Raw genomic sequence first — 24,542 nt, 5'->3', positions numbered from 1 at the left:
TATTTAGAACGATTTAAATCAGAAAGACAGAATCCACATTTTTTTATTAATTTTTTCTTTGACAAAATTAGTCAAGAGGCTCAAACCCCTGTTCCTTTGCACATCCCTAAATCGCCAAAACTCACTCGATATAAAATAATGTATTGGTTTTTTAAACGTCGGGACGCTCTCCTGAAAAAATATTCTCTTCCGCAGTTCAATTCTAGAACTCCTCTAAGGAATGCTCTCATTTTTATGAGAATTAAAATCGGATCTGATATTGTTTATCAATGGGAGCGAGCTGGGTTTAGTACTTTATTTGACTTTATAAGAGAAGGGACTTGGCTGTCACCAAGAGAAATGCAACAATTAATCCCAGGGAAGTTTTTGTTATTTAACTCATATGTTTCGATTTTTAAAGTTCTGGGACAAGTGGAAGTAAGAATGATTGATTCTCCTTGTCAGCTGTGGGATGATCTATTTCTGATTTCTCAGAATAAGAAACCAGGAGCATGGAAACGTTATTTGGCTCAATACACTGATTTAGACCTTAGTACAAGAGCCATTAAAAAATGGCAAGAACAAGAAAATCATGCTCTTACTATGAATACCTGGAAGTGTATAAACAAATTGAATTTTAGTGTTCTTCGTGGATCTAATTGGAGGAGAATGATTTTTTTTACTAAATGGCTTCTTTATCGAACTCCTGCTGTCATCTCAAAAATGTTTACGAACGTTAATGCTGTCTGTTTTAGATGTAAGCAACATAGTCCCGCCAATTGGTCCCACATTACAGTTCACTGTACTAAAATCGTTCCCTTTTGGACTGACATATTCAAATACTTACAAAAGTTTTGTGGGATTCAGATTGATTATAATGTTAAATTAATACTTTATGGATATGATAGTGATCTCGGCTTGTTAGGACAGTCGGTTAAATTGTTATTTATTGTGATGGCAGTTGCGAGGTCCTTGGTTCTACAGAATTGGAAATCAACTCAAGCTCCTTTGTTTAATATCTGGCTTCAGAAAATGAGAAATGTTAGAACAAGCGAATTTCGTTATGCAAAGCGAATTGGGGGGATAAGGAAATTTGATAAAATTTGGAAATCATTCTTTGAGTAATTTTGGAAACTGTATTATGTAAAATGATTTTGAATTGTTTGGATGTCAATATACTAGTTGAAACTTGATACAAAAACTTCAATAATAAAATGTGTTAAAAAAAAAAAAGAGTAAAAAGCGGTTCAAGCAAATTTACAGAGCCCATGATATTTTTTAATGCTTCTCTGTAGTTACTTTTGGTGTCCTCTGTATAGGACTTTCTCCATAGCCTATCCAGGACCTTGCATTGTTTCTTCTCAAGTTTTAACATTTCAATAAAACTGGGAGCTGGCGGCAAAGAGCGGCCTGAGCTTTATACAGTAACTGCTAAAAGCACAACTCTACTTGTTTTGAAATAATTCTATTATTTTCAATATTAAACATAAAACAGAAGCTCCAAGCGCACAGAAAAGGTTGTTAAGCAAATATATATAAAAAATAGATAATAAAAAATAGTTTTGAATGTAGCTTTCAACTAATACATATAGTAGGTAATAAATAATAATTTTAATATTTTGCTTTAAAATTTTTCAGTACATAAATTCAAGTAATAGATGGTTTGAAAGCTAGTATATACAATAATTCGATCTGAGTCTAAAACATATTGCAATAACCGTTTAAATCATTCCTGTTCCAACTAGCAGTGAATAACAACTAACACCCCTACCTATAGTTTTCCCCAGTCAAGCTGCAAAAACTAGAACGCCCTAATGGCCAGGATCTCAAAGTTCAGTAGTTCATGGTTCCATCCTTGAACTCATGCAAGGTCGGTTATTACCACCCTCTAAATTATCCTGAATTATCAGGGATCTATTCAGTGCAATTATATCCGCTTCCAGGGTCAACAAACAGTCCACAAGGTGTTTCCGTGTTCGTGCATTTTCAATCTTTCTCCACCCTTTTGTCAATTCCCGAAACAACATATCATTCTCCAGTCCCTCCCATTTAACCAGTACTTTTCTCTATCTAGTTATTTGAGGGCCACACTTAGGCTTCCAATGCATTGTTAATTCACATTTAGCCAGAATCAATGCCAAAACCTTAAATCTATACTTCGTTTTAGGGCAAGGATATCCCCCAAGAAAGCAGGTTAAGGGAGTACAAGTAATCCCCCGTAAAATGATGTCATTTACACAACTCACAACCTCTTTCCATTACCCAGATAAACCTGGCAGGACCAAATCATGTGGAACAATTCTACCCCCAACTCTCCATATTTCGGACATTTTGCAGCAGCAGTCACATAGAACTGGTTGATTTTTCCAGGTGTAAGGTATGCTCTTTGTATAATGTGCATCAGGTATATGTGCTAGAATCCCCTTCCTCTCCATATCTGCAATCTGGAGCTCTAGGTCCGTCTCCCACTTCACTTTCAGCTCAGCGAGAGGAGCAAGGACACCAGCATGCATAGCACGAAATGGTCACAAAACCGCTTTTACACGGCCCGTCGTAGTAAAGAGTAGTCGACATGCTTGATGTGTTACAGCTCAGTCCCTCCATTCCCCCAATGATTCACAATCGTGGCAACCACAGCCCTGTGTAAAAAAAAAATGGCCACCAGAAACATCAAACTCTTCTACAAAGTCTTGAAATAAAAGTAATGCTCCATTCCGGTATAAATCACCTACATGAGTAACCCCATAATCAGCCCACCACTCAATTCCTCCAAGTGCACCCACAAAAGCCACTGACTTTATCTATCCAAGTGGGAAATCAAGTTATTAGGGCACTGGGACGCGGATCAGCTGTAACCAACGATGCCAGCACTTTTGTATTACCAGGAGCTCCTGAGAGGCCACTGGCAACCATCGCGAGGAACCAAGAGGACTTGCGATCATTCCTGCAAAACAGGCAGCGAGACACCTATACCCTCACCAGGGTTCTTTCTACTGTTAAAAGCACAATTATAAGAGTTTTCACCCATACTCACAGTTCTCGTAAGTCTGTCCAATCAGATTAAACCAAGATGACACAATTATGTGCTTGTTAGGCTGTCAGACTCCTCACAATACGAGTTTCTCCCAGACTCCTTCAAATGTACACTATGCTTAACAGGATGAGATACAGGGGCCAGCCTGTCCTCTTTTAGTGTCTTCATAAATGTGACACTCCTTAAACATTCTGTTATTATCACTAAGAAAAGAAGTCATTATTTCTTCAATTGGGAAAGAAGGCACTTCTTCACCAAGAAATAAAAAGTTTAAGTGTCACAAAGCAAGATAGCAAACTACAGTAGCCATTTTAAAACGCAGGCCTACATTAACTCTAGTCAATCTAAACGGAATTAAACATAGTTTCTCTCCTACAAATAGTAATTGCATGTCTTTGCGTTACTGGCATTTTGATACAAAACATAAAGACAAAGTATCATCATTATCAAAATCTGGTCATATCCTGCAAAAGCTTTAGCTTAAAATAAAACAAAACACTGTATTAAACGTGGGCATTAGCTTTCTCCTTCTACCTCCACTTCCCATCTCAGCACCCCTTCCCTTCCGCTCCTCCCCATCTTTCCTTCCACTTCTCCCAAGGGATCAATGCAGGGAAGCTGACTTGGAGACGCTGTAGAGGGGCTCACCGCCTCACACCTAAGCAAACTGGTAGAGCACAGGGCCGGCTTTAGGGCGGTGCCACCAGTGCGGCCGCACTGGGCGCTGACCTAGAGGAGGGGCACTTACCTCAGGGAGGGCGCTGTGTTTAGCAATAACTTACCATTTAAAGCCACCTGCTGCAGAGTTCCTTGTGCTCCAGCTTTCAGGTACCAATGAAGATGTCAAGATAACTCTTATAATTAATGCTCCTGCTAGAAAGAGATATCAGACTTTTGTCTATTGGCAGTTCTGACTCACCGTAAAGCAGATGTTTCGTTGATCACAGAGAAGCAGTGGAAGCCTGGGTGTGTCTAAGAATGTCCGGTGACATTTTTGGAGAGCACCTCTGCGCTGTGCAACCCCCCACCTAGCACCAGTTTCAGAAAGAACGCTACAGCTGTGGTCGTTCTGCAGATGTGTCGAAAGGAGGGGCTAGGTGACGCCTCCTTACTGCTGTATGTAAGCATTGTAGGGGATTTGTGAGCGCTGCGATTGACAAGTTCTCAAAATTGGTGAAATAAATCCAAACTTCTATTTCAAATGTGGACATTTTTCCCTGATATAAATTTGACATTTTAATGGAAAAAAGTTGATCAAAGTTCGAGAGTTCCCAGTGACAGAGATGCATAAAGAGCATATGAAAATGTGTTTTATTTTTTTGCTGAATAATATAATTATGATAACAATAATAACATGATTACTATATATAATTAATAACAATATCATAGTAATAACTATAGAAATAATAGAACAGCATAATTAATATGAACGCGTTTGATATGTGAATATAGTTATCATATTTTCTTCTTGCTAATGAAGTTTATTCCTTATGAGACGCAGTGAAACAATTCTGTGAATTGTATTCAAGAGGTTCATTCCACAATATTTGTATAAATAGCCTGTTTTTTTTATCTTAAAAATGTTATGACTTAGTGAACTCTTATTTATAGTGAGGAATGTAGTTCATTCAGGGGTAGCTTTTCTGCTATGGCGGAGGAGCTTTTCCCTCTGCTTGATAATAACATTATTTTATTATCATTTTATTTCTCACTGAGCCAGCTGAATCACAGGGGTGGGTCGGGCCATACTGGGCTTCAGGGAGGAGGAGTGATGGGCTCTGTAAGTGTGCATGTCGGTTTGGCCGGCCATCTTAGGACGCCCAAGCCGACATAGGCACTTAGCATTTCTCCAACCCAAGCTGTGTTTCACAGCCGGGTGAACACACAGGCTACTGGCCCTGTGTGAGCGGCAAACTAGGCTGCTCAGACCAATCCTAGCATTTCTCTCATGCTGGGTAATAGTAGGCCAAGCATGAGAGGAGCATTGGGATTGGCATCTAGGGTCTGCGCAGTATACCCCAGCAGTGGCAGCTGGTGACATTTGAAAGTGGTGGGGGGCGTAAAAGTTCGGATTGAGTGCCCAGTGGTAAGCAAGGGGGGTTTGGGAGGGTTCTCCCCCCAAAAAATTTTGGAAAAAAGAGTGGGTTAATGGTGTATTTTCAAGCATATTTGAGAAAGCAACAAGGTTAAAAAACAATTATTAAAGTATAGTTATGACATCAGTAAAGAGATTTCATATGATAATGATCTTTGAGACTTTTAGGGGGGTAATGGCCATCTGAGTCTCGATGTAGAGGCCAGAGAAATGTTGAGCATGGTTAAGTAGCATCTGTCTCTTACTGGAACCTGTGATGTGTGCAGAAACCGGGCACTAAACCCAGTACTGAGATCGCCTCTAGAGCCAGCCTATATTATAACTGAATTTACATGCCTGGGAACTCAACTCACCCTGACTCCTGGATGCTTATTTTACAACAATTTAGTTGTCAGCTCCTTTTTTATGTTGACCCTTTCAGATCAGAGTCTTCAATCCTGGAAAGTGGATTTCTCTGGATGACATGGCATGTAAATCACAGCTCTATGGTGCATACATCATGACACACTGAGGCCTTCTTACTGCAGCTCACAGTGGGATAAAATGCTGGTAGGTGCCTTTGGTCAATTACAGAGAAAGTGTTTGACTCCAAGCCCCTCTCTTACATAACATAACATATGCATTTGTAAAGCGCACGTTCACCCCAGCAAGGGGCATCTTAGTGCTGAAATAACAGATGTATATTTTTACCCAACTCAACGGTATTAATTTTATTGACCTCAAATGGATGAAAGGCTGGGTGGACCCATTGGGATTTGAACCTGTGACCATGAAGTCGAACACATGCCTCTGCAGTGGATGCCTTAGTCCACTGAGCCACCGGACCATATCCTCTGTCCCTGTGCCCTATGTGCATCCAATGAAAGCAAAAATCACGTCACAAGTTTTTTTCCTGGAAACAGACTGTATTGCGGAGTTTAATTAATCACTTGAGTAAACACATTTCGTATTCCAGGAATCAAACGTTAATGTGAGAAACAGATGCACAACATCAGGGTCAGACTGGCGAACTCACAATAAATAAGCCCGAGATAGCTAATAAACCGGCCCACATGCCTGGATGCAAATTTGAACTTATGAAGACAGAATAGACACGGTGACGGTGTAGCTATAATTTTACAAGGCTAGGGTTGATATTATTAAGCAGTTTCACTTTCACGCATTCCGTCAACCAAATGTTAGGTGGGAAAACCAGATGCACGCACAACATCAGGGACGTAGGAGACACTAAAATTCTGGGGGGGACAGGGACAACCTTGTGGACTTTCCAGTGACCCTATACAAATCACCGCCCGTTAAACAAATACAATCGCATACTTTCGAAGTGAAATATTAAGAAAAGCAGGCATGTTGTAACAATTTTCATTTATGCTTTATTGTTATTTACATTCTTATAGTAATCAGACCAAATGTTAAAAAAAACATGCATATGAATCATCTTGATGCACCAAGCAAACATAGGTGGCTGACTTAGGGTGGGGGCGTCGTGTTTGCAAGTGCATTATATATTATGATTTGAAAAGTACCTGCTGCTGCATTCCTGGTCTCCAGCAATTTTCAGGCAACAATAAAAATGTGAAGATAACTTTGGTGATTAAAGTTCTTTATTGAGAGAGATCGAAGGTTTGTCTAGTGGAAGTTCTGACTCTTGGTAAGGTAAACACAGTGGGCTAATATGCATGCTGCAAAGAATGTGTACCATGCAGATCACAAAATGCATATCATGTAAATTGGTCAGTGAGTTACTACCTTTGTCTGAGAGATTCTGTTGGTATTTGCAGTTTATAAGTTAAAATCCTAACATTTAACAGTGAGCTATTAACCGTCATCAAAGAGCTGCATGAAAACTTCAAGGTATAGATTAGAACATTATGATTTTTCCCCAATATTTCCTTATCCAAATGTTGGAAAATGGGTTCATTAGGATAGAAATCAATTCTGATTATTAAAGAGAACCCCCCAACCATGGTGTTTTGTTTTAAATTCTGAGTGTGTGCTTCTTTAGTGTTGCAAAGCCATCCTGTGCCCTGGGCACTCCCCAACGTTTTGATGACTGGTACTGGTGGTATCTGACTCTGACTGACCCTGGCCTCTGCCTGAACAGGCACAGGGCCAGTGCTATTCTGAAAGAGACACTTAAAGATACTGTGAAAACACCTACATACACTAGGGTGCACTATGGGTTAGGGTACCCCTATGATTAGCGTGACCTCTCCTATAATGCCCTAGTTCATAATAGGGCAGGGAGATTAGAACTACCTTTAAGTCCCTAGAATATATTAGGGCATGGCAGTTTAGAGGCCAGCAGCCCTTTCTGTGTTTGCATGTGTGCACTGCTGAAGCCTGAGGTCAGTTTAAAAGTAGCCCTGTGTTGTAGGACTGCTTTTAAAATGCAAATTGTGCCCGAACGCGACTTTTGGGTTTGAGGAACTTATAAATTGATCAACTACAATACTGGGGCAAAATTAAGTTAAGTGGAAAAAATGACAACCTAACTATGGCTGTATCATATTTGCCACATAATACATCATCTGCTGCATAATCTAACGATTTGACCCAAACAATTTTGTAGCTCAAACGGTTAAAAAATTACTAAAATAAATTTGACTTATGTTGCTGTGAAGTGTAGGGCCCTTTGCAAAGGTTGACTGGTCACCTTTCCCTGTGCTGCATTTGCATGTTACACAGGTACTAATGAGGCAAAAGCTTTGCAGAGGCTGTTAGTATGTATAAATATGTTAAAATAATAAAGTATCAGGTCAGCTAGTCAGACTGGCGAACAAAAAAAGTGAATTGCTAAAAACCGGGCCAAATGATTGAGGACAATGACGTGCAAATTGGGGCAAATTTGAAATTGTAAAACAGTAGAGACTTTCAGTGATGATGTAGCTATGAATTTACAATGGTAGACCTCATTCATTTGTATTTTGTAGTCGGTGTTTGCTGTTTGCAGTAATATTAGGGAACAAGTGCACAGCAGTAAACACCAACCCAGGTGACTGCTGGCAGCAGCAGAACACAAATCAGGCCTACATTTGACGGCGCTGTGACTCCTGTGATCTTGATACTGTAGAGAATTTTATGATCAGTATTAGGCAGCTTCACTGCATTCCGGCTACCAAACATTAATGTGAACAAAACAGATGCACGCACAAACGTGAGCATGTCGGACACCAAAATAAAAGCTGCCCGAGATAGGAAAAACACCGGCACAGCACACATGATGATATGTGCAAATCGGGGAAAATTTGAACTTGGAGCTACACGGTGACTGTGTATCTATTATTTTACAAGGGTAGACTGCATTAATTAATGTTTTGAGTTTAAGTCGATGTTTGTGCCAGTAATATTAGGGAACAACACAACAGTAAAACAACACCAACCAAGGCGGCAGCAGCAGAACACAAAACAGGCATGGCCAACATATGTCAGTGCGGCGGCTTCTGCGATCTTGTACTTGTAGAGAATGTTATGACCATTATCAGACAGTTTCACTACATCACACATTCCGGCAACCAAATAAATTTTAATGTGAGAAAAACAGATGCACGCAGAACCCAAGAGTCACTGGTTCAGACTGGAGAACCGAAAATAAATCAGATTCAGCACGTGAGCACATCCGGTACCAAAATAAAGGCATCCCGAAATGGCTTAAAAGTTTCAGCATGACTCGCAGGTGGAGGGAGAGGCAGTCGCGTGGGGAGGGGGTCTTGCGGGGGTGTTCAATTTAAAATACAAAATAAAATAAAAGTTAACTCACCTTTGTCGGCCTGGTTCCGCGCCGTCTTCTCTGCAACAGGAAGCAGCCGCAGGCAGCCTCTCTCCACTCCCCTAAGCCAATCACAACGCTGCAATTGCAGCATTGTTATTGGCTAGGACGCCGACTACACAGGCGCCTATGGGGAGGCCATTTTCTCCATGTAGGCTGCATGCAGCCTAAATGGAGAAAGGGCAGGGGCGGCTCCTCCATGCAGACAGAGGAGCATCACCCCACTGCTTTCTCGCAGTGCGAGAAGCAGAAACATGAAGTGGTATTATAAATACAATTTTATGTTTTTGCATCTCGCACTGAGAAAAAGCAGAAGGGTTTGATTGGGAGCGGGTGGGTAGGTGGCCCTGCTCCAGGGCAGGCAAGGAGTGGCTTGCCCACTGTTGTGGGCCCTGACTGTTTAGTCGGCCCTCTGGGGCTGACCAAAACAGTCATGTGCACTTGCCCTTTTCTCCATGTAGGCTGCATGCAGCCACCATGGAGAAAATGGCCCCCCATAGATGACTGTGTTGCTGCAGCTCAATATGGCAAACAGATTGTTAAAATGTAACACCTCAACCAAATCAGAAAAATTGTTCAATAGTTTTGGTTGCCTTCATGTTCATGGGTTTCTATTTACCTGTTTAACAGGACCTCAATAAGAGAGACGCATGTCCAATGTGATACTTGATCCGTGAATCCTGAACTTCTGAGTCCGTAATCAAGTGTTTTTCCTACATTCCTCAAGATGCGGCAGACATTTATAGAGACGTCATAATGTTGGGGGAGTTCAGCAGGGCCGACATGGAAACCAAATCAGCCCTGGGAAAAATGTTTAAGCCAGTTCCATGAAGCAGGAGGCAGTGACCAGAAGGGATCCTTCGGGCGGGGTTGGGTAATGGCAACCTATTCTGCAACGAACACAGCCCACCAGCCTGCAGCCTACGTGGGAAATGCCAGAGTGGGACAATAGGCAGTTCAGCTCTGGAGCTTAACACGTCTCTTGAGGGCAGATTTACAAGAAACTGATGCATCTCTGCATCATAGCAGGGATGCATCAGTTTACTTGTGTCGCGCAAAGAAACCCTTGCGCCACCATGGATGCAGCTCATTTATAATGTGGCGCACCATGGCGCAAGGATTGACAGAAGCGTCATACGTGTGTGGGCGCTAGGTCACGCATTGCTGGAATCGTGTCACAAGCACGATGCAACTCCAGCAATGCTTAGGAAGGCCTATACCTATTGTGCTGCGTCACTCCTTATGCCTGCTTCAAGCAGGCGTAACGTTTTGACGCAGTGGCATCATAGAAGTGTCACAGTGAAATCTTGTAGATTTCACTGCTTCACTTTTATGAAGCTTTCTTGTGTCCGAATGTCCACCCTGTATACATTATACTTGATGCAGGTATAATGTGGCGCAGGGCTTTTCAAGGTGATGCATCTCCCTAGATGGGGAAAAAGTGATGCAACAGCTGTGCAAAAGTGTTGCAAAGGCTTGTACATCTGCCCCAAAGTTTGTATTTTGTGGATTTCTGCGCCATCATCCCTTAGCTAGATCTCAGGAGTCAATACTGTTGTCCTCCGTGGAGTCTGCACACCAAACAACAATGTGGTTAATGGTGCTGATGATGAGCCCTGATATGTTTGGGCTATTAAGTTACCAGTCCTTGTTGCTTTGAGACTGCAGGAATCCAGGGAATCTAGGGATGCCTCCTTTAAGGGAGATTTATCCTTCCTCAAACTACTGTACTTTGCAGTTTCACACAGTTTTTAAGAGAGGTTGATCGTTACGCAGTTGTTTCAAGAGCCGAAATGTGAAATGGGAAAGTAAAGATTGTTCAGCCTATGTTCCCAGGGCTCTCCTCTGACATTAACTTCAGGGGTAGGAAGGGGTGAAATGAGGAATTATGGGGCATTCTGAAACTTTAACCCTGCTGTCTCTCGCGGTGGCATTAGGTCAGGCATTTATGTATCTTGAACCTTCTACTAACACAATGTAGTTGCTGAGATATGTCAGATACCTCCCACCTACACAAAATGATGTTTCTTTCTCATGTTCTGCATGATCCCCGTGCTTTGGGAAGCAACAGATTGTATGGCTGCATGACAAAGAAAGCGTCAAAGAGGAGAGGTCAGGGATTTGTAGAGGAAAGAGTGGACAGGAAGTAGAAGGGAAAGGAGGGGAATAATAAAGCAAGAGAGAATATAATCACCATTAACTGTGCTATAATATGTGCTTCAGGAACCACAAAAGATGGATTGTGAAAGATAAATGTAAAACAAGACGCTACCATTGATGAAAAAAATGTATATGTACAGATCTCAACTTGTGTCCTCTGACCTCCTGACCTGTGCTCCTCTCATCAACACCAAGAATATCAGTGCAGGCCAACTTTTCTCCAGTGCTAACCCTAGAAAATGCAAGCCAGCCTGTTCTGAGATATCTACTGTCCCTGCAAATAATGTGCCAAACATCCCTGTGGATGGAAGAAGTGGCGCATTCTAATCATCACCTATTTGGAAACTTGACCTGTTTCTGACTGCAGGCAGCCTTGTTAGACTTATGTCGCTGACCACTCAAGCCTAATAACCCTGTCTGTACAGGCATCGGCTTGTGGGAAACCAGATGACTGCTGATGATGGAGATGGGGTCGTTTTTTACCTGTAACTCCAGTTCTGTAGTAGGGGCATCTCTATGTGATAGTCATAATCATGTGAATAGTCCCGCCCATATGCATGAACCCCGGAGCACTTCAATAGATATAGTTTCTTAAGTTGTCCTCTTCTGCAATCCTGCATAGGCACTTAAGAAATAATAAAAGACAGTAATGAAGCCTGAAACCAACTAGGCTACACTGGCCAGTACTTCATCCTGAAGTAAAAAAGATAGCCAGGTAACAATTAAATTTAATTATTTTACTAAGTTTCACACATAGCGAAACTCCCCTTCACAAAGACCCTTTTTTCATGATAGAGATGAAGGTTTAGACAGACAAGCTCCATAGGCTGCCATTATGTGTCTGTAAATGGATATCGTGCCTTTAAGAATCCTTCCAGAGACCCTCTACATCCCATGATGCACAGCCAAAGACCAGTTACTTTCAGTTCTTTCTGAAGGTGTATAAAGCAAGGCCTGCTGCATTCAGGACATTACTGTTTCATCCACCGGGCAGGAAGGCGGGTTGCTTATAACTTTCACAGAGATACCCCTACTTCAGAACTGGAGTTACAGGACAGAAACTACTCCTTCTGTAGTAGGGGATCTCTGTGTATAGTCATAATCATGTGAATAGAATGGCAAGCCTATCCCAAAAAACAACCCCAGTGGAGAAAGGAACAGACAGACCCACTATTGTGCAAATAGATTCCTCAGTGAACTCAGCCTGCCCAACCTGAGCATCTGCCCTGGCATCAGAGTCCAGGCAGTAGTGTTTAGCAAAGGTATGGACTGACTTCCAAGTGGCAGCCTTACATATTTCTGCAATAGGGATTTTACAAAGTAAAGCCGCTGTAGCAGCTTTACCTCTGGTAGATTGAGACCTAGGCTTACTAACTAATGTCTTGTTGGCTTTCTGATAACACAATTGAATACAGAACACAATCCACCTAGAGATGGATTGCTTGGAGGTAGCAAGACCTGTCCTGACAAATCCATAATTAACAAATAATTGATCCGATCTAGGAATCTCCTTAGTCTTATCTAAGTAGAATTTCAACACCCTTCTCACAACGAGAGAATGAAGGGACCTCTCCACAGAGGAGGAAGGATGCTGAAAAAACGTGGGCAAAGTAATCATTTGATTCACATGAAACTCTGACACAACCTTAGGAAGGAACTTTGGGTGAGTTCTCATGACAACCTTAGATGCATGAAACACATTATAAGGCTCTTGACAACAGAGAGCCTGGATTTCACTCATCCTGCGAGCCGATGTTATGGCTATAAGGAAAGCTGCCTTTCAGGACAGATGCTGGAGAGAAGCCTTATGAATGGGCTCAAAAGGCTCCCTCATTAGTCTAGACAGCACCACATTAAGCTCCCATGGAGGCGAAGTACGTCTAATGGGAGGAAACACCTTCTTCAAACCTTCCAGAAAATCTTTGATGACTGGATTTGGAAAAAGGAAGTTTGTGAAGGGCATTTCCTATAAGCAGTCAAAGCTGCTAGGTGAACTTTGATGAAATTAAAATTAAGGCCGGATTGAGCCAAATGCAGCAAGTAAGGAAGGATGATGTCCTCCTTGCAGGCATGTATGGTCTGCATCTTTAGAAGCACACCAAATGCAAAATCTCTTCCATTTATATGCACAGGAAGTCCTTGTAGATGGTCTTTTTGCTTCTTTTAATATATCCATGCAGTTCTGAGGGAGATTTAAATGTTCACACTGCACTAGCTCAGGAGCCATGCTGCCAAATTCAATGACGAGAGGTTGGGATGCACCATCTGCCCTCCGAAATTCATTAGAAGGTCCGGCCAACACGGAAGTCGACGATGCGGCAGGAGAGACCGGTGTAGTAGGTCGGTGAACCACCACTGAGGAGGCCACTCTGGAGCAATGAGTATCATCTTGGCCCATGATTGGGAAAGTTTGATCAACACTGTCGAGATCAGGGGAATGGGTGGAAACGCGTAGAGAAAGCTGTTCGGCCAGTTGATCCACAGTGCATTCCCCAGCGTCCCTGGTTGGTAAAACCTGGAGGCGAAGTCTCACCATTTGCTATTTTCTACGGTGGCAAACAGATCAATTTCTGGAGTGCCCCATCTTCCAAAGATTTCTCTTAACTCTTCTTCGTTTAAAAACCATATGTGATTTTCTTGAACGAGTCTGCTGAGCGCGTCTGCCTGAGCATTCTGCACACCTATAATAATAAATAATAAAGAGCTTATAGAGCGCTCAGTAACGCCATCTCGGCATGTCCCCGCGCTAAAGCTACCAGCGATCACCATGAGAGCCAATGACCTACGCAGTGTATAGTTGTGTTTTAAGCTTGGCCCTGAACAGCGCTTCACTGCTCTCCAGTCTCAAGGCAGGAGGAAGTTTGTTCCATTGTTGAGCTGCTTGGACCGCAAAAGATCGTCCACCTATTCTAGCCTTCCTTATCCTGGGGACTGTCAGCAACCCGGCACCCTCCGAACGGAGGGTCCTTGTTGGTTCATATCGGCTGACTAGATCCTTTAGGTAGGCGGGCGACCTGCCCCAGACAATTCGGTGACAGAAGAGGAGGCACTTAAACAGGACATGTTTCTTCACAGGCAACCAGTGAAGCGCATCCAGCGCCTTTTTCGAATTAGCCCTCCTAGGTCTTCTTAGCACCAGTCTAGCGGCGGAATTCTGTATAACTTGCAGGCGGCCCAGGCTGCCCTCGGTGGCCCCTAGGAACAGAATGTTTCCATAGTCCAACCGAGAGGTCACCAATGCCTGTGTTAATGTCCTTCTGGCCGCTATGGGTAGGAGGTCTAAAGTTTTGTTTAGGGTCTTTAGTACTCCAAAACATTTGCCCACAAGCCGCCTTATGTGGCCATCATATGAGAGAGAGGGGTTCACCCAGATTCCTAGATTCTTAGCCTCCTCACAAGGTATGGGGGTAGGGCCCAGGCATGAAGGCCACCACTCAGCTGACCAGTTGTTGCTTTTACCCCCCACCACCAACACCTCTGTCTTAGAGCCATTGAGTTTTAAGTAATGGGAGTCCATCCACTCAGCTAGTGCCTGCATACAGGATTTAAAGTTGGTGGGGGTGTTGGAGGTGTTCTGCGATAGGGAGATCAGCAGCTGGGTGTCGTCGGCGTAAGACACCAATTCCACCCCAAATGATTGTACAACCTTCGCCAGGGAGGCCATGTAAAGATTAAAAAGAGTAGGGCTCAGAGCTGAGCCCTGAGGCACTCCCTGATCTAGTGGCATCTCGTCTGAACGACATGTCCCTTGCTGTACCTGGAAACATCTTTCCGTGAGAAACGACTGTAACCAGCACAGCGCAGGACCAACGACCCCAGCTTCGCTCAGACACCGTAGCAGGATGGAATGCGCTACGGTGTCAAAAGCCGCGCTTAGGTCGAGCATGATCAGGGCCATTGTGTGTCCTGCATCTGCCCCTGCTCTTAAGGTCTCAGTGGCCCGTAGGAGAGCTGTCTCCGTAGAGTAGCCCGCCCTAAATCCTGATTGTGAGGGATGAAGTAAATTCCATCTCTCCAGGTGCTCCGTAAGCTGAGCATTTACCACCTTCTCAGCCACTTTCGCCACGTACGGCAATAAGGAGATAGGTCTGAGGTTTTCCAGCACCTCCATGCTTACATTCGGTTTTTTCCTTATTGGCAGTACTATGGCCTTCTTCCACTCCATAGGGACTTGTTGCGTGGAAAAGGAGGTCTGTAATACATGTCTGATGTGAGGTTCCAGGGCTACCAGGCCCTCTGAGATGACCCAGGCCGGTGCCGGGTCGTTGGGGGAACCGGACTTCACACTGCGACAGATCTTTATTAGCTTGTCAGCGGCGGGAACCTCGAAAGTTAGCAATGAGGGGTCAGGGGCTACAGGCAAGCTACCTGCTATAAAATCTATGCCCTTATCTGGTTGTTGGGTGAAGGAGGCATAAATAGCTTTAACTTTGTTAGAGAAGAAGTTAGCGACTCTATTGCATCCCTCCCTGGTGGCCTTTATGGGGGTGTTAGAGCTGGAGACTAGTGATATTTCTTTATATATTTTAAACATTTCGCGCGAGGAGCTCTCGGCAGCCTCAATGCGTGTTTGGAAGTATTTGTCTTTAGCTCTGCGCACCGCATATTGGTAGCTTCTGTGTGCTAAGCTATAACTGTTTTTAGCTTGTTCGCTCGGGTTCCTTCTCCAGCTCCTTTCAAGTTTTTTACAATTAGACTTGATTTGTTGGAGTTCAGGAGTGAACCATGGGGCAGTACGTTGTCTGCCTTCTCTTGTTTTACTCTTACTCATGGGGGCTAGCTCATCCAAGGTGGCAGTCACAAGCAGATTAAATTCCTTATTCGCCTGATCACTGTCCGTGGCACGCAGTGGTTGCGCTTTCTGGATGGCACCTATGAAGTTTTCTTGAGAGTATTGTCTCCATTTACGTCTCATAGTATTTCCCAACCCATTCTCAATGGCCCTAACAGGCTGGTAAAAACATTGGAAAGGGACCAAGAAGTGGTCGGTCCAAGGGAGCTGACAAGGAGTAAGTGCTTTTATCATGTCCCAACTGGCGAAGATAGGGTCCAAACAGTGGCCCCTCTGATGTGTAGCTGCACCTAGCACATGAGTGGCCGTTATCGTCAAGTCCCTGGCCAGCAGCCAGTTCCAGATTGTCTGTGCTTCCCGGGACAATGTGCAAAATCTCGAGTCCCCCTGCTTGTTGAGATAGTACATTGTTGTTGTATTGTCCGTCTGTACAAGCAGGGACCTTGTTCGAAAGGACAGCTGGAAGGCTTTCAGCGCTAAGTGAACCGCTGTGAGTTCCAGGAAGTTGAAGTGATACATGGTCTCCTTCAGGGACCCCGTGCCTTGCATCTGAAGGTGGTCTGAATGCATCTGTCACAATGGTCTGAGCCAGTATCTCTTTGTGGAATGGAATCCCTCAGAGGAGATTGTGAGGCGAACACCACCACTTCAGGGAATGGACAGCATGCTGCGACAGCTAAGTCCTGTCCTCCCAACTCCCTTGTTTCTGGTCCCACTGATCCTCCAGAAATTCCTGGAGAGCCCGCATGTGGAGGCGTGCATGTGAAGTGAGGAAGATACAAGAAGCCATGGAACACATAAGAGAAGACACCGTCCTCACCGTCGGCAAGGGAACCGACATGAGAGCCTGAGCCTTCCGAAGGATTGATAAGCGTCGCTCCTCCAAAGGACACACGCTTGACTTGCGTGTATCAATGGAGGCTCCCAGGAACTGCAGACACTGGACAGGAGTCAGGACAGACTTTGACAGATTGATGTGAAGACCCAAGCAATTCAGCAGAACGGCCGTCCTGTTGAAATGCAGTTGCGCCTCTGGAAACGTGGCAGCTTTGATCAGCCAGTCATCCAGATACAGATAGACGAACACCTTGTTCTTCCTTAGGTGTGCTGCGACCACCGCCATGCATTTTGAAAAGGTCCTGGGCGCAGACTTCAGGCTGAATGGAAGCACTGTATATTGGTAGGGATTAGTGCCGATCAGGACCCATAGGAATTTTTGATGTTTCCTTGCTATGGGCACATGAAAGTACGAGTCTTGCTCATCTAGTGCGCATAGCCAGTCTCCCTGATGCAGCTGAGGGTAGATCTGGTGCAGGGACAGCATGCAGAACTTTTCTCTGCAGATCCATTTGTTTGCTTGTCACAAATCGAAAATGGGTGTGAATTCGTTCTTGTCCTTTTTGTGTACGAGAAAGAACCTGGAATATAGACCTTGTCCCCTCTGAGTAGGAAGAACCAATTCTATCGCCCTTTCCCTTAACAGGGTATCGGCCTCCACCTGAAGTTCGCGCAATAGGTATTGTCAGAGAACTGGTGGTATCGATGGAGGAGGTCTGGTGAAACGTAAACAGTATCCATTGCGAATAATTTTCAGCACCCAATTGTCCTGACTCATCGTTCTCCACTCTGCCAGATAATTTTGAATGCTTCCCCCCACCGGAGTGGGTAAAAGAAGAGGGGGAAGTAAACTCTCAGGCCTTATAAGCAGCGGGGGCCTTGTTCTCCCGTGTTGACTGCTGGTTACCCCTGCCTCTCTGACGTCTCTGAAACGGTTGCTGTTGAAACTGCTGCCGCTGTTGTTGCTGTCCAGCCTTACGGCCCTGCCCATGCTGGAATTGTTGAGAATGATAACGCAGTTGGAAAGGGCAGGAACTCCTACGCTGCTCCTCAAGCTTCTCCAAGCCAACAGCCTTGAGGGTCTCAACTTCAGCCTTCATCCGGGCCATCTCCTCGTCCGCATGGGAACCAAAGAGAGTGGCACCCGAGAATGGGAGGTTTGCGATGCACTACTGGACTCAGGTTTCAAGGAGGTGAGATGCAACCATGAATGGCGTCGCAGAGTAACACCATGGCAATACCCATGGGCTGCACGGAGGGAGGTGTCCGCAGCCGCACTGATAATCTGATTAGAGACCATCAGTCCCTCGTTGAGTACCTCCTGGAAATCCTCACGCTTGTCCCTAGGTATGAGGTCCATGACCTGGTGAAGAGACTCCCATAAGGAGCGGTCGTACCAGCCCAGGAGGGCAGTAGAGCTCGCCGCCTTCATCGAAGTGGCTGCAGTGTTGCAGACTTTCCTCGCCGCAGAATCAAGCCTACGGCTTTCCTTGTCCGGAGGGACTATGGTCGAAGGAACCATAGCATGCTGCTTCTTCGCCGCCACCACGATGACTGAATCCGGGGTGGGTCTGCCCGAAGAAATGCAGGGTCTGAGTCCGGGGGGGCGGTATTTCTTCTGGAGCCTCGAAGGCGCCGATTTTACTGAGGCAGGTGTCAAGAACAATTCCATTGTCAGTTCCTCCAACCTGGGTACCAAAGGAAGCAGAGGACGAGAGGCTTGCTTCCGTTGTAGTGTTTCAAAAATCACCGATGTAGTAGGGGCAGGGACCGACAGCGCAATGCCCAGTTTCATCGCTCCCCTTACAAGAACCTCCTGAAATGCGGTAATGTCATCGATAGGCGACCCTCGCGGAGGTGGAGAATCAGACAGTGTTGGTGAGTATCTTCCCCCACTAGAGGACTCTGTGTTTCTGGTATATCGGGAACGTGACGACGACGTCAGCGCGAACTTGAAGAAGACCGGTGCCGGCTGAGAGAGCGATGTCTTGGCCGGGATCGTGATCTTGGCTTTCTTGGTTCCGCCGGGACCACTGGCAAAGGTGGAGCAGGCGGAGCTAAGGAGGAGGCAGAGGTGGAGGAGGCAAAGGAGGAGGTGGAGGAGTAGGCATCCTGGGCCATAGAGGCGACTGACGAGGAGCCACAGGCTGAGCAGGTTCCAGTGACCTGGTTGGAGAATAGGTCCTGGAATACTCAGAGTCCGAGGTAGATATTACCCTCCTCCACTTGAGGACTGGTCTCGAAGAGGAAGCTCTGTAAGTGGTGCCCCTTGATGGCGAGGCTGACCACAGAGGGTGACTGGTCTCTTGACGTCGAGCTCCGATGGAACCTCCTCGACGTCGACCGATTCCTCGACGGCAACTTTCTTCATGATGTCGATCTTCGCCTCAAAGGTGACCTGCCTGTCGACGGCGAGCAAAGGTGTCATCTCGATGGCGAGCGCCGATATCTCCTAGACCCAGATCGACGGCGATGATGTGTCGACATTGACTGGAATGTCCTCGACGGCGACCTCGGCCGAGGTCTCGACATTGGTGCCCTCGATGCTGATCTTCGACGTTGTTTAGACTCAGAGCCCTTAGTCGACGGGGAGCATGTAGTCGTCATACATGGTTTCGACGTCGATGTCGTCGACTTTGATGCCAACTGGGACCGGCGTCGTTTTTGAGCCTTTTGTCGACTGGGGAGTCGCCCAGAGGCCTACGCATGGGTTGTGGAGGAGGAAAGGCTCTCTCCATGCCCAGATGTCCCACCTGCAGCCTGTTGTCTTCTGTGCTCCAGGCCTTGAAGACAAATCTTCTCCTGGTCACGTCGGGTCCTCCTGGAGAAGGATTTACAGATGGTGCAGGAGTCAGGAACATGAGATGCAGGTAGACAGAGTATTCAAACTCTATGGGAGTCCGACTTGGCCTTCTTCCTGCCACATTCCGGGCACTCGTCAAATAAAGATGGCATTTTGACAAGAAAAATGTGGGCTAACTGCCCAAAAAAGACAGCAAAAGGAAGGTAAAGGCCAAAGACGTCGAATGAAACACTCAAACAAAATATAAAGCTCAATAATTGAAAGATATACCACTAATGGTAGAGCTCAATGCTCCAGGGTCCTGCTAGCAGGAGCCAGAAAAAAGAACTGAAAGTAACTGGCCTTTGGCTCTGCATCATGGGAACGGAGGGTCTCTGCAAGGATTCTTAAAGGCATGGTATCCATTTACAGACACATACTGGAAGTCTATGGTGCTTGTCTGTCCAACCCTTCATCTCTATCATGAAAAAAGGGTCTTTGGGAAGGGGAGTTTCTCTATGTGTGAAACTTAGAAAAATAATTACATTTAATTGTTACCTGGCTATCTTTTTCACTTCAGGATGAAGCACTGGCCAGTGTAGCCTAGTTGGTTTCAGGCTGCATTATTGTTTTTTATTATCTATTAAGTGTCTATGCAGGATTGCAGAAGAGGACAACTTAAGAGAATATATATATTGAAGTGCTCCGGGGTCCACGCACATGGGCGGGACTATTCACATGATTATGACTATCACAGAGATCCCCTACTACAGAATTGTATGAATGTATGTATGCATGTTCTCGGTCTCAGCCAGAGCCTGATAACTGACTTGGATCTCCTTACCAGTTAACACAGTACCTTGGCACATATATATAAATGCCTATTCAGGTATTACCTGATTAGATGTGAAAGTGTGTTTTTTATTCTTTATTTATCAATGCACAAGGTTGATTATCGTAGAGTGAGGAGAGGAATTACAACAGTAATGTTGGTAGACAATCTAGACCCACGAGGAGACATCATCACTTCCTTGTGCTAGACTATGACCACTATTCAATTCTGGCACACGCTGCTCCTGCAAGCAGCCCATCTTAGTAGTTGGTTACATTTGTCACCCTGTCATTTTATACTTAACAAGAAGCTGTGGTCCCTCCCAACATGAACTGGACACAATATATAGACGGGCATTAATGGCGAGCATGTCCTTTCTGCGTTAATAAATCTAGCGTCACATTTTGTTTTTTGTGAAATTTGTTCGTGCCACATGGTGTTTGTTCTTGAATTTTACACCTTATTATAGAGTAATCACACAAACAGCTTCATTCATTTAAAACATTTTTGACAGCAGTATGCTCTTTAAAATGTTTTTTTAAAGGAGCAATTGGCACCCGGTGTTGTGTGGAGATGCTCCATTCACCGCAGCTGGATCTAAAAAGATATACAGTGCAGTTTTCTCACAATTGGTAAATCTTTAGCCAGATCACATGTCTAAAATCTGTGGGGCATATAACCAAGGGCCATTATCGCCGCATTAACGGGACTTTTTCCCGCTAATGTGGCGATAATTTCATCGCCCTATTACCAAGCTGTCGCTAACACCAGTTAGCGAAAGCTTGTAGGTGATAGCGGGCATTTAGGGGCCCACTTTGCATGTCAGCGATAAATATCGCTAATGACATGCAAAGTGGGCGTGCCAAGATGTTAGCGACTGAAAACATCGCTATCTCTGATTACCAACTTTTGGAAATATTCGCGCTAAGCGCGAATATCTCCAAAAGCTAACGCCTGCCCTGAGCAGTCCTTAGCCATGTTATCCAATGGTAGGTGGATAACATGGCAAAGAGCATTAGCTCAGTAATGCATGAATATCGCTGACTTTTCAGCGATATTCATGCATTTCGACCAATTTTTACCGCTTAGGAGATAAACCTTGATAATAGCAAGGCTCCTAAGCGATAAAAATAGGCGAAGCACGGCAATAAAATTATTGCCCCTAACCGAGCATAGCGATAATTATCACTTATGCTTGGTAATATGCCCCTGTATTTTTTTGCGTATCTAATAATGAAAGTGCAACTCTGCGCTACCATACTAGGAAAGTATTTCCCCATTGCCGGCTTCTACTTGCCCTCTTTGATTTTTGAGAGGTGAATTGTATGCTAACTGCAGCACTTCTGGAAGTCTCCAATCAGTGCTGGACTGGCTGTAGCGAGAAGGGTGAGCCGGTTTTGGACCCGTGGGGGCAGTTTTTTGTTTCTGGGGGCTGGTTTTGCAAAATCGTCCCCTTGTAACAAACCGCACGCTGCAGAAGAGTTCTTAGACGCATCCCCCCACCTTCGCCCCATGGGGCTTGTCGGATCTAATTGCCAGGGCTGGTTTTGTGATCCCAGTCCGACCCTGTCTCTCCATTGCACGCTATCTCTCTGCTCAGTTGAAGGGTAGGCTTGTCCATCTAGGGACAGCACTGGAAAGAGAACATGAAGCGGAAACAAAACATTAGCACTACTCATGCTACATTTTAACCCCTTGCACGCTGCGCTAATTCTCCCGCTGTACTGGCGAATTAGCGAGTGGGCGGGATTCGGACGGCCTCCGCACACGCCCACCGTCACGTGGGACGGCCGGGGTTCGTCCGCAACACCAAAGGGGTTAAGCTTGCACAATGAGTGTTTACACAGCATGTGGACTCACGTTACAGATTTGAGTTATGAGTTTCGAACTCAGGGGCCTCATCTACAAGAAAATAACGCAGCGCAGCACTGTAAGACATTTAGCTACTCCGTCATTTTCAAAGCATAGGGATGCGTAGTATTAACAACAATACGATGCATCTCTGTGCTTTCCCCTCCGTTGGCGCACAATTGGCTGCCATGCACCAGTGCTGGCACCCTTTTGTCATTTTGCAAGGGTGCCTGTGCTGTGATGATGATTGTTTTTGTGCAGGAAGGGACACATTCCTACACAAAAATAATCATTAATGGCATTTTCCTCTTTCCATGCATGCTGCAAAATGCTGCATGCATGGAAAGAGCAAAAAACTAGGAGAAATAAAAGTATTTCTTCTCGTTGCACCATTCCTACGCCTCCCTTAGGGAGGTGTAGGATTCGGAAGCATTCCAGTTTTACAAAATGTTATAAATCTGGGAATGTGTCAAGTTCCATGGATGTTGCGTGGGAACACCCACAGCAACACCCATGGACCGTCCTTTTCACGCCGAGTAATGTGTGAAAGTGACCCAAATTTACAAGGCTGTGAAAAGTCACGCAGGATGACTTTACGACAACGTGGCCTTGTAAATATGGGCAAGCCCATTGTGCTGCCAGTGTGTCAAAAAAAGTGATGCACCGGCGGCTCAATGGGCTTGAAAGTCTCTTGACTCTGACACCATCTCACAAGGTCACAGACTGTTCAGCCCTCATGCATCCTCTCCTTTCACCCAAGCTCATTCCTGCACTAGTTACAAGATTGATGAGGTTGATCCAACATTACCCTGTGATGAGTTTGGAAAGGGAGCTGACTGGCCTCCCTGCTGGTTCATGTGGAGCACCAGGCAGTACAGGGCTAAAGCCTCAAAAGCCTGGGATGGCCTTTCACAGTGAGGCTCCTGCATTCATGTGGGAGAGGGCCCCTCAGCATAGCAGACCAGGACTGTGAGCTGGTAAGCCCCTCACTGGTGGTGCATGTGCTGTTGCAGACTAACCTGTGATAATTTCCTGGCTGCTGCCTGACATTCCCTAAGATGGGGGTCGAAGGGTGACAGCCAGGCACACTGCCTCACAGTCTTACCAGTATTGTATTTTTCACAGCACTGAACTCATTAAAAAGCATAAGGAGTTTGACTATAGGGGTGGTGGGGCCCCAGAAGCCCATACAAACAAGCAGCCATTGCTCTGTTTCAAAGTTGCCTAGCGCCAACCCTACTGAACTTTGGGGAATCGTTCTTGAAACACAAAGTTCCATTAGAAGTGTTTTCATCATTCCAAGCTTGAGGATCAGATAAAGCAACATATGTGCTCCCAATTGCTAACAAAAGTCAATCAAATAAACTCAGGATAAGCTGGCGGAAAGAGCAACATTTGTTTATTTATTGACTAGTCTCAATTGTAGTTAGGTGGCTCTGCTGCCCAGTGGTGACTAGCCCTTGCAGTCTAGAGTCCCCTGCAAGTTCTTCTGGGAAGTTTTATTGACAATATGTCCACCATCACGTCAGGAGAACTTTCGGCAAAGAAGCATTGACAGGCAGCCCGTCATGCTGTGGAAACATGGCCGACGGATCAACTACTTTTTTTCTTTCGAAGACAGACCCATAAATCTCGGGAATGTCTTCGAGAAAGCAAAAAACCAACCTCCATGAGATGGCTGTGGAACATTGTGTTTTACAAAGAAATAAAGTCTGAATGGTCTACGCCACGCGATTTTCTTAGATTGAAAAAGAGTGATCCTGCAAGAATATTGATTGGAGAAGAGTGCTGATTGCACAAAGGATAAAAGTTACTACATGTGATGTGCTCTGGTGTTTGTGCTTGTCAACCTCCATGAGATGCAGGGAGTTTTCTCCCTCCATGTGGGGGACATTTGAGTATTTTTTTCATGTTTAGGTCTGCCCTGATACATGCATCGCACCCTTCACCTCTAACTCTAAATAAAGCAGATACTAATTTAACTCCTTTGTTATTCATATTGTAGCACAAAAGTAACAAAATTCATTAAAGTGGTGTAAAATCTCAAGGGAAGAACAGACGGCACGGAGCAACCGTAGGCTACGAGGTTACTAAAAATAATATTGCAGGAATGACCAGCACAAATAAAAAAAAGGCCTTAATGGTTGACACTTTGGGGATACTTGTCTATCTAAACTATCCAAGTGTAAGTGTGCTGATCACATGCGAGCCGTCATTCTATTACAATAACTGCCAGTGCTTTCACCATTAATAGACATTTTTGCGGTCTTCATCAAGACCGAAAGATTGGTTTCATTCAGTAAATGGGCACCACCAATTTAGAATATAAATCAACATGTGAATATAAAGAAATTATTTTTCTGGACAAAAATGAAATGTAAGCCCTTCTATAAAAAAATTGAAGCATTTAC

The 24,542-nt window shown here is 44.8% G+C and overlaps 1 protein-coding gene across 1 annotated transcript in view; it reads right to left on the bottom strand.

Moving 5' to 3' along the window:
• Positions 1–24,542, bottom strand: part of LOC147711210 (rap1 GTPase-GDP dissociation stimulator 1-like) — a 622,318-nt gene that overhangs the window by 126,288 nt on the left and 471,488 nt on the right. The gene's annotated exons all lie outside the window — the stretch shown is intronic.

The sequence above is a fragment of the Lissotriton vulgaris genome, chromosome 5 (genome assembly GCF_964263255.1).
Source record: "Lissotriton vulgaris chromosome 5, aLisVul1.2, whole genome shotgun sequence".
NCBI classification, from domain to species: Eukaryota; Metazoa; Chordata; class Amphibia; order Caudata; family Salamandridae; genus Lissotriton; species Lissotriton vulgaris.
The sequence above is the reverse complement of the archived record's forward strand: the minus strand, read 5'-3'. Positions and strand labels throughout refer to the sequence as shown.